The sequence below is a fragment of the Chiloscyllium plagiosum genome, chromosome 4 (assembly GCF_004010195.1).
Source record: "Chiloscyllium plagiosum isolate BGI_BamShark_2017 chromosome 4, ASM401019v2, whole genome shotgun sequence".
NCBI classification, from domain to species: Eukaryota; Metazoa; Chordata; class Chondrichthyes; order Orectolobiformes; family Hemiscylliidae; genus Chiloscyllium; species Chiloscyllium plagiosum.
The window spans coordinates 51,289,125-51,306,285 of NC_057713.1; positions in this window are offsets into that span (position 1 = coordinate 51,289,125).

Here is a 17,161-nt window from a genome sequence, read left to right on the forward strand (position 1 = left end):
TTTTTTTGTGAAGAATGGTTGAAATAGAGGTGAAAATCAGTCTGCTGAAAGCTAATAACATAAGCAGCTCGTGAGGCCTTGGGTTTTTTTCAAATTTGGAGCAATCCTAGCGGCAAGAAGAGAACCCCAACTTTTAACTGTAACAGAGAGAGGAATAAGGGCTTCTACAACCAACATTAAGATCCCAGCAACTGCTGAAAACTAAAAATCCCGGTTCTGTGGGAGCTTGACCCCACCCATTCAGGCTGCTTCTATTGTTCCAACTTAAAAAGAAATGGCTTCATAAGCTTATTTAGCTTTGAGCAGACTGCTCTGTGCCTCTGTTTCAACAGTCAGAGTCATTGAGTTATGCAGCATGGAAACAGACCCTTTGGCCCAACTTGTCCATGCTGACCAGATACCTAACCTAATCTAGTCCCATTTGCCAGCACTTGCTTGATATCCCTCTAAACCCTTCCTAATCATGCACCAATCCAGATGACTTTTGAATGCTGTAATTGTACCATTCTCCACTATTTCCTCTGACAGCTCATTCCTTACACACACCACCCTCTGCATGAAATAGTTGCCCCTTAGGTCCCCTTCAAATTTTCATAACGAAAGGACAAAAATACACCTTTAAAAGCCATCTTAGCTACAATGAAAACCATTTGAGGTTCCATTTTGTGAAGACTCAAAAGTACATTTCTATGTTTTCACTGTCTCTTGCAGACCTTATCAATGTTGTTTCTTAGTTGGCTTCAGTTGGCTTTCACTTTAGGTGGCTTGGATCTAGTCAGCAGTTCCTAATTTTGCACTTTATGTTTTACAGTCACAAGTATCAGCTTTAAGGGGAGGTAGGTATAGGACAGATGTTAGGGGTAGGTTCTTTACTCAGCGAGTCGTGAGTTCATGGAATGCCCTGCCAGTAGCAGTGGTGGACTCTCCCTCATTATGGGCATTTAAGCGGGCATTGGATAGGCATATGGAGGATAGTGGGCTAGTGTAGGTTAGGTGGGCTTGGATCGGCGCAACATCGAGGGCCGAAGGGCCTGTAGTGCGCTGTATTCTTCTATGTTCTATATCTAGAACTCATTGCAAAACAGTGTGATGAACACAGGAACCCGAATGACTTTTAAGAACTATTTAGATGAAAGCTTTCGATCTGATATTTCAAGTTAAGGCCAAGTGCTGAAAATGAGATTAGGACAGATTGATGGGCCAAGAGGCCTATTCCCATGCAGTTAAAAAAACTCGACTATTCGAAGTATCCTCCTGTAGCTGGGAGTAGGGGGGTGGGTCTTGTCCAGAGGGAATAAAAACTAAAAGTACTGGATAAATTCAGCAGCTCTAGCAGAGAGAAAAACAAAGTTGAAGTTTCGAGTTCAACATGAGTGAGGAGTTCCGCAGACGAGTCATATTAGAATCGAAACGTTAGCTCTGTTTCTCTCTCCAGCAGCTTCTATTTTTCTTCAGATTTTTCGGGTTGTTTTTCAGAAGGTGCCAGAAATTGCTAGAAAAGCTCAGCAGGTTGGGGGGGGGGAAATTAGAGTTAACGTTTCGGGTGGAGTGACCCTTCCCCAGAACTACACGCGCAGTTTTTTCGGGACTTAAAATAAAATTATTTCAGAAGATCCCGAGGGAGGGAGAAGGAGTTTAAATTTCCCGGGCAATTCCCAACTGGCGACAGCTCGCGGCCACAATTCCAGCGCGGGGACTGAGACGATCAACGGCCGATCGGCCACGCTCATGATCTCACGCGTGCGTGGACCGCTCGGGCTCGCGCGTCTGGAGGGAGGGAGGGAGGAGAGCGGGGTCACGTGCGCCGATAGAGTCGGCAAGCGAACAGGAGTCGCCGGCATCCGGCCAGAGATGGCTATCTTCACTTTCACTGCGGAGGAGTGAAGACTTCGGGCTGTGAGCGAGGAGAACGGGTAGCTGCGGGAGGCAGGGTTCAGCCACTCACCTCTCGGAGAAGGTTAGAGACAGACCCTCCTCCCCTCCTTTCCTCTCGAGCGCCAGCCGGGCTAACGGTCCTTCCCCCTCCCCTTCGCATCCGTTCACCACTTTCGATTTGTCTTTTTAAAAAAAAATATTTGCGCGATTGGTCGTTCACCTGGACTTGGTTTTCAATTCACTTCAGTGATTATATTTAGTGAGATGAAGGTTTCATTTTAAAAATACGTGTTCTGACAGTAGGTTATCTCTGTCTCGGGGTGCCAGCACAGCTGATCCCGAATCAGTCTCAAGGAGGAACAGGGGCTCCCGCTGCCTCCGGCTGGAACCCAGGGTACACCTACTGCTGGGCACTCCAATAGCTGCCAGTTAGTAGTTTTGTGTTATTAAGGTGGCATCGTCTCAATTTGTTATTCAGAAAATCCAATTTGTTTTATTTAAGTTTGTTCTACTGGTAAACGCGTTTTTTTGGTAAAAGAAACATTTTCATTGGTGTGTTTGGATGATCGCAGGTGTATAATTAAGCATTATTTAAATGACACTAGATTTACGAATGCCATAGATCTTGCGGTCGTAGGTTTACCTTGATTTCAGATTTAGCTGATCGCTTCAGTGTCAATAATTGAATATTTTAGGGTTGTGATTCTCACAAACAAGCAGAATCCTTGCTGTGTCACGAGTAAATCATTTATAGCACTCTTTCATTTTGTAATACTTCAATATGGCATAAAACCTTGCTGTCTAAAAAGGGACCTTTTGTTCCTACTGTAAGTGATTTCAGTTGGAGCTACAGCGGCCCATGAGGGTTGATCTTGTGCGTGTGTATCTTGACACATTGGGATGAAAGCAGCAGGATTCCTAGTATTGATTGTTATTCAGCAGTCCCAGGTGTAAGGACTTGATTGCAGAGCTAGGTAGGGCAGTTTCAGCAAAAGCTCTCAATTAGAAAGACTTGCAGTACTCCAGCTGCCACGTTAGGAAATACCATTAGTTTGAGGTAACAGAGGCTTGCAGTGGCAATGTGGTGCATTGATGCCTGGGCTTCTGGCCAAATACTCGTGTTCTTAATTCAGTGACAAAATTGAGGCCAAGTCCCACCCATTTTGGAGATTCATCTTAATATATCTGAACAGGTTGATTGAAAATAATTACCTGTGGATAAACAAAGATAATCAGAGGAGCAAAATGTGTAGACAAGAACTACTTCCATTGCTGAACAAAGCAATCTCGGAGTGCAGCTTCATAGTTCCCTGAAAGTGGAGTCATTGAGTCATAAAGATGTACAGCACAGAAACAGAGCCTTCGGTCCAACTTGTCCATGCTGACCAGATATCCTAATCTAATCTAATCTAGTCCCATTTGCCAGCATTTGGCCCATATCCCTCTAAACCCATCCTATTGATATACCCATCTAGCTGTCTTTTAAATGCTGCAATTGTGCTAGCTGCCACCTTTTCCACTGGTAGCTCATTCAATACACACACCACATTGTGTGGAAAAAGATGCCCCTTGGGTCCCTTTTAAATCTTTCCCCTCTTGCCCTAAACTTATGCCCTCTAGTTCTGGACTCCAGGGGAAAAAAAAAATGTCTATTTATCCTTTCCATGCCCCTCATGATTTTATAAACCTCTACAAGGTCACCCCCCAGCCTCTGACGCTCCCAGGAAAAGAGCCCCAGACTATTCAGCGTCTCCTTTATAGTTCAACTCCTCCAACCATGGCAACATCCTTGTAACTCCTTTCAAGTTTCACAACATCCTTCCAATATGAGAGTCCAGAATTGCACGCAATATTCCAAATGAGATTTAACCAATGTCCTGTACAGCCACAATGTGACCTCCCAGCTCCTGTACTCAATACTTTGACCAATAAAGGAAAGCATACACAATGTTGTCTTCACTATCCTATCCACCTGCAACTCCATTTTCAAGGAGCTATGAAGCTGCACTCCAAGATCTTTGTTCAGCAACACTCCCTAGGACCTTACCATTAAGTGTTTGCGTCCTGCTCTGATTTGCTTTTCCAAAATGGAGCACCTTGCATTTATCTGAATTAAACTCCATCTGCAGTCCTCAGCCCATTGGTCCATCTGATCAAGATCCCATTGTACTCTGATAACCTTCTTCGCTGTCCACTACCCCTCCAATTTTGGTGTTATCTGCAAACTTACTAACTATACCTCTTATGCTCACATCCAAATCATTTTTATAAACGACGAAAATTAGTGGTCACAGGCCTCCAGTCTGATAAGCAACCCTCCACCACCTCCCCTCTGTTTTCTACCTTTGAGCCAATTCTGTATCCAAATGACTAGTTCTCCCTGTATTCCATGAGATGTAACCTTGCTAACCAGTCTCCCATGGGAAACCTTGTCGTACTCCTTACTAAAGTCCATCACTCTGCCCTCATCAATCCTCTGTTAGTTCTTCAGAAACTCAATCAAATTCGTGAGACATGATTTCCCTTGCACAGAGCCATGCTGACTATGCCTAATCAGTCGTAGCCTTTCCAAATACATGTAAATTCTGACTCTCAGGATTCCCTCCAACAACGTGCCCACCACTGATGTAAGGCTTACCAGTCTGTAGTTTCCTGACTTTCCCTTCGTACCTTTCTTAAATAGCGGTACCATACTAGCCAACCTCGAGTCTTCTGGCACCTTATCTATGACTATCGATGATGGAAATCACTCAGCAAAGTGTCCAGCAATCACTCACCTGCTTCCCATGGTGTTCTATGGTACATCTGATCAGGTCCTAGGGATTTATCTGCTTTTATGTCTGTAAAGACATCCAGTACCACCACCTCTGCAATGTGGACATTTTTCAAGATGTCACCATCTATTTCCCCACATTCTATATCTTCCATGCACTTCTCCGCAGTAAACATTGATGCAAAATAATCGCTTAGTATTCAACACCCTCCTCCCCCCACCCCTTCTCCTGCAACTCCACATGTCAGCTGCCTATTCTCTCCCTAGTTACCCTTTTGTCCTTAATGTATTTATAAAACCCTTTGGATTCTCCTTAATTCTGTCCCTTTTTTGCGGTCCTAATTTCCCTCTTAAATATACTCCTACTGCCTTTAAACTCTTCTAAGGATTCATTTGTTCTGTCTGTCGACATTTGACATATGCATAGGATATTGGAGAAAGTGTTTGGTATGCTTTCTTTCATTGGTCAGAGCATTGAATGTAGGGGTTGGGAGACCGTGTTGTGGCCATACAGGACATTCATTATTCCATTTCTGGAATATTGTGGTCTCCTTGGTATAGGAAGGATGTTGTGAAACTTGAAAGGGTTCAGGAAAGATTTGCAAGGATGTTGCTAGGGTTGCAATGTTTGAGCTATAGGGGGAAGCTTAAGAGGCTTGGATTTTTTTTTTCTGGAGCGTTGGAGGCTGAGGGGTGACCTTATAGACATTTATATAAGCATGAGGGGCATGGATAGGGTAAATAGACTAATTTCCTTGGGTGGGGGAGTCCAGAACGAGAGGGCATAGGTTTAGGGTGAGAGGGGAAACATTTAAAAGGGACCTATAGAGCAACTTTTCACACAGAAGGTGGTGCATGTAAGGAATGAGCTGCCAAAGGAAGAGGTGAAGGCTAGTACAATTACAATATTTAGAAGACATCTAGATGGTACATGAATAGGAAGGGTTCAGAGGGAAATGGGCCAAGTGCTGATAGATGGGACTAGATTAATTTAGGATATTTGGTCAGTATAGATGAGTTGGACCCAAGGGTCTCTTTTTGTGCTGTACATCTCTATATGTCTAGGAGAAAGTGACGAATGGAGATCAGAGTCTAGAGTAGGTTGCTGAAAAAGCACAGCGGGTCAGGCAGCATCCGAGGAGCAGGAGAATCAATGTTTCAGGCATCAGGATCTCTACACGTCACTGTGACTCTATACTGTATTAGTCAAAATTATTGTTGGGAGTTTGTAAGCAAAGATAAACAAGCTAGACTTTTGTTTTCTTTGTGAGGGTCTCCCAACACATGCACAATATTGTTTGAATTGTCTTCTGGTCCATTTTATGACTTTGCTTTAGTAACACCTAAACTTCTGATTGTAGTTGTGATAGCACTTCAATTGTGATTTTGGAGAAGATTTGTAGCTCAGGTAGTGGATCAGGTTGTATGTTTCTCGCTGAGCGGGTAGCTTTGTTCTCAGATGTTTTGTCACCATGCTAAGTAACATCATCAGTGAGCTTCTGATGAAGCGCTGGTATTCTGTCCCCTTGCTATTTATCTGGCTTGATCTGTTGTGGTGATACCACTTCGAGTTCTTTTTCTGAGAGGTTGGTAAATGGGGTTTAAATTGATATATTTGTTAATGGAGTTCCAGTTTGAAGGCCAGGCCTCTAGGAATTCCCATGCGTGTCTTTGTTTGGTCTGTTCCAGAATGGATGTATTTTCTCAGTCGAACTGGTATCCCCCTCATCATCTGTGTTTACGGATACTAGTGATAGTTGGTCATGTCTTTGGCGGCTAGTTAGTACTCATGTATCTTGGTGGCTAGTTTCCTGCCAGTCTGTCCAATGTAATGTTTGTTGCAGTCCTTGCAGGGTATTTTGTATATGACGTTCGTTCTGCTGGCTGTTGGTACGGGGTCCTTTAAATTCATCAGGAGCTGTTTCAGTGTGGTTTTGTCGGATTTGTCGTTTTGTTTAGGTCTGTTGTGCAGGCATCGGTGGACTGTGCTTATTGGATACCCGTTATTCCTGAATACGTTGTACAGGTGTTTTGTGAATTCTATTTGAAATGGTGAGGCTGGGAAAGTATTTCTTGCCATTTTGGAACCTGAAATGACAGTAGTTTAGCAATTTGTCTGATTTTTTCCTGGTTATTTTGTGTAATTTTTTTGTTTGCTTATTACATAGCTAGGAAGTCTACCTTTTTATATTATCCACCACACAATAGCTCTTTCGGTTAAATGTCATGGCATAAGAGCCCTCCTAAATCAAAATCTTAAATTTCCAGAGTTCTGTTTTACTAAGTTTTTATGCAACAAAAATATCTGGTTGATTTGTATGTCTTCAATGCTTGCCTCATAGAAGCAGAGTTTTTATTTTGCCTTAGGTTTGTTTTGAGCTTGTTGGATTTGCACTTTAATTGACCATGAAGTGTAATTTGCCATTTGAAAGTTAGAACTCATAATTAATAAAGTTTCCCTTAAGGACAATCATCTTTAATGATTGTCCAATAACTCCTCTCTGTGACTGTAAACTTGGGACTCATTCCTGCATGCAATAAATTCTGTTTGTAGAATCAAAAATTTCCAAGTTCTGTTTGAAGTTCTTTATTTTTCTTTCTCTTCCTTTCAGTCCTTCCTCTACTCCGCTCTCTCCCACTTTCTCCCCCTGCCTGAATTCAGCATGTTGTTATTGGCCTAGACTTCAAGTAATACTACAAATTAGATTTGAGCTGAAGAGTGCAAGAAAAATTCTCGTAGGGTACATTACAAAGTGTGTTTCTTGAGCAAGGTAGGATCCACACAATTGGCTTCGCACAATTCTTAAGCTTTTGGTGTTCTGGTTAATGCATTTTTTTCTTATTTTCTAGTTAATCTGTTCAGAGATGTTATTACACACTATCGTCATCAGCTGGGATTGTGCACTTTACTTAAGTCCTGTTCTTTAAAATGATTTGAATGCATTGCTTAGAACGTAAGAGATCTGAGTTTGCGTTAGTCATTAAACTTTTAGTGCTTGTACTTCTTTCCCCACCCTTCCTCTTTCCATGATAATGTACATTTAGGAACTCTTCCATGTTATTAACATCAATATTCAGTTGAAAATAGCACCAATCTCAATGGGTATAAGCTTGAAGCATTTTTAATAAATTGTAAGGGAATTTCTTGCATTATACTTCCCTTTTGAATCTGTAGTATATTTAGGTTAGGTATAACGTTTAAGTTGCTGAAGTGAATGCAGACTATGACTAATATGTACTGTGATTATTCGAATGTTAACATTCCAATATTGCTGGATCATTGGATTTACTTCCCTGGAATAAGGCATTGCATATATATTTTAGGCAAAAGCTATAGTGCAGTGCAAGTAGAATACATGTGGTAGCTTCATGGATGAGTGACAATCGCTTTGTTCCAGGAGTAGTGGGAATTGAGACATTTCTTGTTGCTTGATTGTGATATTGAAAAATAGCTTTCTTGGGAATTCAAAATATTATTCATCTACCTTCATTGAGATAGTCTGCGTTTAAACAGAAATGTAATTGTTCATTCCTGTTCTGTTGCAGTGCTGTACAGGAATTCACTGTGACTGCCTTTTTAAACCTACTTGGTGTGCTGCAAACACAAAAGGTTTCAGCTTTTGAAAACTAGATAGTAGGCATGCTAGTGAGGCTGTGAAGAGAGATTGTATCGTCTTCAACATTTGTTACAATACAAAGAGGAATAGGTAGGATAAGTAAGCAGTAAGAATTTGATAGACGGAGTATAATGGGAAAGTGAGATTGTTCATTTAAGTATGAAGAAAGGAAAACAGAATATTATTTAAATAGATGAAGGTTGCTGCAGTGGTGTGATTTGGGTGTCATTGTACATAAATTGCACACATGCCAGTATATGTAGTAAGTAGTTAAGGGAAAGGGAGTATTGGTCGTGATTGTAAGTGGGATGGAATATAAAATTGGGCAGGTGTGGATTTAGTTAGCATTGATGAGGCCACCTGGAATACCGTGCACTTTAGGCTCCTTAAGCCAGGGTGTACTCCTTTGTAAACAGTTCGAAGAAAGTTCAGCAAGTTGCTTCCTGGAATGAAAACGTTGTGTCATGGAAGTTCAAAATATATTACTTTGAAATTAAGGAGAAAGTAATATTAATTTTAGTTTTTCAGTTATGTTAGCTCTGATCATACTTCAGGTCACCTACTCATTTTGAGCATTGAGTTCATTTGCAAGAAGTCATGTGATTTTAGTTAAATGACCAAGCAGCCACCTGGGGAGGTAATTGAGAGGGTATTTATTGACTTGAGACCACCACCAGAGAGAAAAGGAGCCAAAGATTCATGCTGGAAAGAGTCCCATGTTGGCACAATCAAAGCAAGGCCTGTGGAGAAATCCTGAGACGCTTTAATCTCTGTGCAGAAGCAGAAGGATGTAGGGGTGTCAGAGGAACATATCTGACAGGACATGAGTTTATGGAAACTTAATGTCCGAATATTCTGACTCGGAGTGTGAGCTTTTTTTTTGTCCACACGTGCTGCCAGACTGGAGTTCGTCCAGCACATTTTTTTTTTAAAACAGTTTAGGGAACTTATATTAAATAATTTTGTGGAGTTAGCAGCTTGTATTAAGGGTCTCTGGAGAGACATTGATTGAAGAAAACATCTTGTGTAGGTGCAGAAGTTAATTGAAATGGAACTGATTATAAGCATGCTAGCTGAACAAGAAGCTTTCATGTGGAGGTAGAAGTGACTCTCTATGGTTTGAGTCTGTGGAAGGGTATTGCTGAGATAAAAGAATGAATCTGACTTATGTTTGTAAAGTAATAGTTTTTTTTTCAGTGTTGTAATCTTTGAATATGCTCAGGGACTGATCTCTTTTGTAAACCATAAGAAATAATCTGTCAAGCCTGGTTTTGCTCTTGTGTATGATATTGCTATCAACTGGGGTCGTAACATTTGCCTTAGAATTGTTGCGACTTTAGAAGAATAAGACGTGATCTAAGGGTATTTGCCTTGCGTGAGGGCAGTGGAAGCTGGGTCTTTGAAGATATTCAGAGCTGATGAGTCAGATTTTTGAGGGAGTTTAGGATTATAAGGTTCGGGCTAAAAACGTCTGTTATAGTTGCAATCAGATCAGTTTTGGAATGACCTTATTGAATTGTGCGGCAGGTTTGATTGACAGGTTTAAATTGTCATTAAATTTGTTTGGAGAATTTTATGCTAGCAAAATTGGCATGGCCAATAGTACTCGTGATAAATTGAAATTACTGAAAGTTTCCTGTGTAATCACTTAAATTGAATTTATTCAAAATTTGCATTTTAATTCTTTTGTCAAAGCCTAGTATTGATGCCCCTAAATTATGGCTGAGTAATTTGGGAGTAAGAATAATATTAGGAAGTCTGACACTCCAGACTGCCTGTTTTGTCAGAGAGTTTTCCAAACTTAAATGGTAAAGAATCATGTTCATCATAGTTAGCACTGTCTCTCTGGTGTAGATTAGAGGAGGAAAAGAATCTTGTCGATTTGTAACTTAATGGGATCACCAACATTGTTTGTATTGTCTGATATTTAATCCTTTTTATGTAGGGATCACTGGAGAGCAATGAAGAACTGACATCGTCCTTCATTTGCCAAGTGTATCTTTGGGATTAAAAAGAGAGCAAGTTTCGATAGTCAAATCTGTAGATTTCTGTTCTGCACTGCTTGGATGGATAAACTGAAGTTTTTGAAGTCCAAATGTATTTAGCTCAAATTTACTATATTTGCTGATGTTCATTTGGAGCAGTGCTGAACAAGATATGTTCAGTGAAGACAAGAAGTATATTTGTCTTTGCTTATTTAGTCTGCCAAAACTTGTACGCTGGTGTATAATGTAGATGTTAGGAAGGTTACCAGAATTTGACAAGTCAAGAAGATACTATGTATTGTTTGTTTCAGTCATAAATTGTAATGACTACATTATCATATTTTGAGTTAATATGTAGTTATTGTTAAGTCCTGGTTGTGAAGCTCTTCTGGAGACCCTGAGTTTGTGAAAGCTTCTATATTCAAACATGTTATTTTATAGTGTACTGTAAAAGCAGAATGTAATGTCATAATTTGCTATCTGACTGGTTTAATGCAGACATTTAATTAGAGGTTTCAGTTTATTTTAAATGGGAAGTATTGTACATTTTTGTTTAAAATACACATTCTGGCCATAGTAAGTTTTGTACTTTTTGATTCTTGAGTATACAGGCATATAGTGAATTTCCTGATTGGATGTTAAAATAATTGTTTAAGGCAAGGTGTACTATCCTTTGCATTTGGAAGTACATAATTTTATCATACTCAAAAATGATGCCAACTGTGCATGATGTCAACTATTGTACCTCAACAATATGTAGCCAAGTTCCCAAACATCACAATACTGAATAATAAGCCCTTTTTTTTTTTGCTGCATCTAAAGATCTACATCAGGTTGCATATCTGCACACAACGTCAGTTTATTCTAGTAAAATATCACTTTTTATAGTTAATGATTTGTATCCCTGGTGACAATTGATTATTGTTTTCACTTTGTATTAAGTCAGGCAATGGCAATTTAAAGCTTTGCAGTTTAAATTGCTGCTGATAAACATACCATAAACAATGAGTAACTTTTCTCGGTAAGTACCATGGCCAGTAGCATTCAGATTTTGTCAATTATGCACTGTACAACTGGTTACCAATTTTAATTTAACTCAGACTTATTATCAATGGTCAGTTACCTGGCACGGTTGCCAAAATATTACAGTAAAGTACAATTAAAGGAATCAAAATGGGAAACCAAGTCCACCATAATAAGTTTTATTCTGTTTTTAAATGACTTTTGCATAATTTTACTAATTGCTAATACTTTTTTGGAGGTTATAGAATATTTAAATTTGGGCAGCAGGCACAACTGAACTCTATTGTATTATCCAATTTTCGGTATGCTTTCATTTTCTGAAAGACCATCATTGGTGAAGGACAGCAAGCAGTTTTGAGAGTCACAGCTAAGATTAAGTGCAAGTAATTCTGTCTCATAATTCTCATTCTGCTTGATTTATGATTTCACACCTTTCTATAGATATAGACTGTAGGGAAATAGATGGTGACACTTTGCAGAATGTCCATATAACAGAGGAGGAAGTGCTGAATGTCTTGAAACGCAGAAGAGTGGATAAATCCCCAGGACCTGATCAGGTGTGCCCTAGAACTCTGTGGGAAGCTAGAGACGTGATTGCTGGGCCTCCTGCTGAGATATTTGTATCATTGATCGTCACAGGTGAGGTGCTGGAAGACTGGAGGTTGGCTAACGCGGTGCCACTGTTTAAGAAGGGTGGTAAGGACAAGGCAGGGAACTATAGACCGGTGGGCAAGTTGTTGGAGGGAATCGTGAGGGACAGGATGTATGTTTATTTGGAAAGGAAAGGACTGATTAGGGGTAGTCAACATGGCTTTGTGCATGGGAAATCATGTCTCTCAAACTTGATTGAGCTTTTTGAAGAAGTAACAAAGAAGATTGATGAGGGCAGAGCGGTAGATATGATCTATATGGACAAGGTTCCCCATGGGAGACTGATTAGCAAGGTTAGATCTCATGGAATACGGGGAGAACTAGCCATTTGGATACAGAACTGGCTCAAAGGTAGAAGAAAGAGGGTGGTGGTGGGGTGTTGTTTTTCAGTCTGGAGGCCTGTGACCAGTGGAGTGCCACAATGACCGGTGCTGGGTCCTCTACTTTTTGTCATTTTTTAAATGATTTGGATGCGAGCATAAGAGGTACAGTTAGTAAGTTTGATGATGACATTGAAATTGGAGGTGCAGTGGACAGCGAAGAGGGTTACCTCAGATTACAACAGGATCTTGGCCAGATGGGCCAATGGGCTGAGAAGTGGCGGATGGAGTTTAATTCAGATAAAGGTGAGATGCTACATTTTGGGAAAGCAAATCTCAGCAGGGCTTATACACGTGATGGTAAGGTCCTAGGGAGTGTTGTTGAGCAGAGACCTTGGAGTGCAGGTTCATAGCTCCTTGAAAGTGGAGTCGCAGGTCGATAGGATAGTGAAGAAGGTGTTTGGTATGCTTTCGTTTATTGGTCTGAGTATTGAGGTACAGGAGTTGGGAGGTCATGGTGCAGCTGTACAGGACATTGGTTAGGCCACTGGTGCAATATTACATGCAGTTCTGGTCTCCTTCTTATCAGAAAGAAATTGTGAAACTTGAAAGGGTTCAGAAAAGATTTACAAGAATGTTGCCAGGGTTGGAGGATTTGAGCTATAGGAAGTGGCTGAACAGGATGGGGCATTTTTCCCTGGAGCGTCAGAGGCTGAGGGGTGATCTTATAGAGGTTTACAAAATTATGAGCAGTATGGATAGGATAAATAGACCAAGTCTTTTTCCTGGGGTCGGGGAGTCCAGAACTAGAGGGCATAGGTTTAAGGTGAGAGGGGAAAGATATAGAAGCGATCTACGGGGCAGCGTTTTCATGCAAAGGGTGGTATGTGTATGGAATGAGCTGTCAGAGGATGTGGTGGAGGCCGGTACAATTGCAACATTTAAAAGGCATTTGGATGGGTGTATGAATTGGAAGGGTTTGGAGGGATATGGGCCATTTGCTGGTAGGTGGGACTAAATTGGGTTGGGATATCTGGTCGGCATGGACGGGTTGAACCGAAGGGTCTGTTTCCATGCTGTACATCTCTATGACTCTGACTCTATAGGGATCCCAGTGTTCTAATTTATTTTCCAATATAAGTTCTTAAATGCTCTTATATTTTAAAATTGTCATGTGTGAGTTAGTTAACATATTGTAACACTACATTGACTGCAGTAGTTTAAGAAGGCAGCTCATGGCCTCCTTCTTAATGGTAGCTAGGATCAGGCAATTAATGCTGGCCCAGTCAGTGATGCCCACATCGCCATAATAATGAGGAGAGTAGTTGGGATGCCATGTTGCGGCTGTACAGGATGTTGGTTGGGATAGCGTGTTCAATTCTGGTCTCACTCTGCTATGAGAAAGATGTTGTTAAACTTGAAAGGGTGCAGAAAAGATGTACAAGGATGTTGCCAGGGTTTGAATGTATGAGCTATAGCGAGAGGCTGGATAGGCTGGGGCCATTTTCCTTGGAGCATCGGAGGCTGAGGAGCAACTTCATACAGGTTTATAGACTCATAAGGTGAACAGATAAGATCTTTTTCCCTGGATAGGTGAGTACAAAACGAGAAGGCATTGGTTTAAGAAGAAAGAGGAAGCATTTAAAAGGGACCTGAGGGACAACTTTTTCAAGCAGAGGTGGTGGTGTGTGTAAAGAATGAACTGCTAGAGGACGTTATGGAGGTTAGCGTGATTAAAACGTTAAAAAGCATCTTGATGGGTACATGATTAGGAAGGATTAAAAGGACAAATCCTGGCAAAAGGGACTAGATTTATTTATGACTTGAATGCTCGGGATCAGAAATAAAATTAAAGTGCTGGAAAAAACTCAGCTGGTCTGACAGCACATGTGGAGAGAGAAACAGGTTTAACATTTTGAGCCCAAAGTGACTTTCTTTGGAACTCTCAAGTTCTGTTTGCTGTCTCTGAAGTCCAGCGGTTTCTGTTTTGTCAATGTTCATTAGTTTTTGTCTTATAATGGCCCAGGTATTCTGATGGCCAAGAAGTCAAGGAGCTGTACATTGGGACTATGGGGGATTCCTGATACAACAGGGAGACTTGCCTGGGAAATGTAATTTTCTGGTGCAGAATTCCTTTGTATCTGGAATCCTCTGAAAGAGTCCATAAAAGACCTGAGAATTTGGAGGGCTCCAACTCGCTTATGAAGCTCAACACTTAAAAGGAAGACAGTTTAGAAATCTGTTCTAAAATGCTGGGCTGCTATTATACTGAATCCTTCAATCACCACTAACCACCACCACCACCACCAGCAATTACTGCTACTGGCCCTGCATCCACCCCTACCTCCACCTCTAAGCCCCTCTTGCCAAATTGCAGCCATGACCCAGCTGGAGTCTGGTCATGTGTTCACAAATGTGCGTAATGAATGTTACATATATTACAAATGAATTATCATTTTAACAGAATTAGACCTTTGTGCTGTTTCTAACATTCATAAAATTGTCATTATTTGACACTCCTGCAGCTTTCTGAAATTAACAGTTGCAATTCTTCACTGAAAGTAAATAAGAACAGAAAGGTTGTTGTACAATCAGAGTCTGTGCATGCATCTGGATTTTATTTTCTGACATGTGTTGCTCATTAAGTCGCAGTGTGTAGCTTCAATTACTAGATTCTGCTTTTTGTCTTTTGTTTTCTTCTATTTTTTTTCCCTTTTTCCACTATCTGTTTCTCTTACTTTGTGGATCCTTGTATTCCCCTTTCAGACAGTAGGTAACATAAGCAAAAAGGGTGCAATGACGTAACAGTGGTCACATTTTTGGTGATGGTTGAACTGTAAGCCGACAGGCATTGATTTTGTTTTGAGATCCAGGTTGATGTGAACTAATGGATTGTAGCTCAGGAAAATGTAATTCTGGCAAAGACCACATTTTCCCATAACACTGTTGCAAAAATTTTAGGAGATAGACTGCAATCTGAAGGATTTATAAAGAGTTTTTAGTTAGTTCTTTGATACATGTGTTGAATTTATAATTTTTGGAAGAAACAGGAAAAAATGTTGGTGAATATTCAGCTAAGTGGAGCAAAATAAATTCCTAGTTTTCCTAAATAATAAAGTAGTGGCTTATATCTCCCTAGTCATAGGAACATAGAATGAACCTGCTGTGGACAATAAAAGAATAGAGAAAGATTAAGCAAGTTCTTGAAGTTACCAGTAAAAAGTAATGAAAATGTTAATTTTCTTAAGGAATTCTGTAGCTCTTAGGTTACCTGTGCACCAGTTGAAATGAAGTTGAGGTATGATGGAGGTTAGACCTTATAGCAGCTCCATCTACAATTGCTTTGCTTTCCCCTTTTTTTAAAAAAAGTAGTCTGTATATGAGCAGTGGTTTTTGGTTTATTGTATTTCCCTTGGCCATTTTTAGCCTGTGCTTCCACAATTGACTTCAGAATGACAGCTGTAAGTAATTTATAAAGCCGGTGACTCACAACTTTAACTGCTTCAAATAAGCTTGACATGTTGTTGACCGGACACATTTATTATATATTTTGTGACATCCATTTGGGTCAACTTAATCAATGACTTGAATAGTCAATGTTTTGCGGGAAATCTTGCCATCTAATTTCTTCTGCATAACAAATGGATATATGTATTGAAGATGTGCTAAACTTTTTTTCAAATGATTCTATGGACTTTGACTTTCAAAGTTTGGGAGAAGATTTGCAGCTCGGGTGCTCCTTGTTGTGGTTCTGTTTGCCGAGCTGGGAATTTGTGTTGCAGACGTTTCGTCCCCTGTCTCGGTGACATCCTCAGTGCTTGGGAGCCTCCTGTGAAGCGCTTCTGTGATGTTTCCATCCACTCATCCACAGATTCAATCAATAAGCACATCGACTTGGACCCAATATACCAGCCTCTGCAGCGGACAGGTGGAACTGACAACCGGAAGCGGCAGGTACAAATCACTATAAATGCCGGAGGAAACATCACAGAAGCGCTTCACAGGAGGCTCCCAAGCACTGAGGATGTCACCTAGACAGGGGACGAAATGTCTACAACACAAATTTCCAACTCGGTGAAGAGAGCCACAACAACTTTTATGTAAAACAATGACTACGACCAGTGGATGTGATGTTGAGGTTCACAGTATATTATTCCTAAGCAGCCAGTAAATTAGTAAGTGCCTCAACTTTAGCAGTTAGTCTTGCTGTTTTAAAAATAAAACGTTTGATTCACTTGTTGAATGAGGTGTAACTAATTTTTAAGTGTATTAAATTACTTCTAAATGGCCTCACTGACCCTGAAGTTTTATACTTGTAAGTATTGAATTTTTTCTTGTGATAAATGACTTTAAAGACCTGATTTTAAAAAAAAAGGTTTTGGCTTGTGTCTAACTCATTTTAATGGGATATTTTTGTTATGTTATCTGAAAATGTGAAAGTGTAGCAATTTAGTTGTTTTGCTTCTTGGACTGCAGTCTGAGAACACACTTGTGTGTGGCCATTTACCTGCACAGTGACATCACTATTGGGTGCCTCGATGTTCCTTTGACTTTGTGTCAAATTTAAACTGCCATTGAAAAAGGAAATCTACACCCCAGAGCTGGCTAAATCTTTGTGGGCATATGTCTGAAGTCATTGGTACATGCTGTCACGTCACCACTGACTATAAAATCCAACCCATCAACTGCACAGATGTAGCAATCCCTCAGTAAAATGTCCATTTTAGAATAGCTGCAGAGTTTCAGCTTTCATTTCTGACCATGCGAGCACTCCACTAAATTCAGAAGTAATTCATTCAGTTCAGACTATCTAATCCAAACATTCAGTCGTAATCTTTTCAACAGTGTCAAGGTGATCATGCAACTTGGAGTACAGAATTATGAATTATTCACTTCGTTTTAAGAATGTCTGTGCTA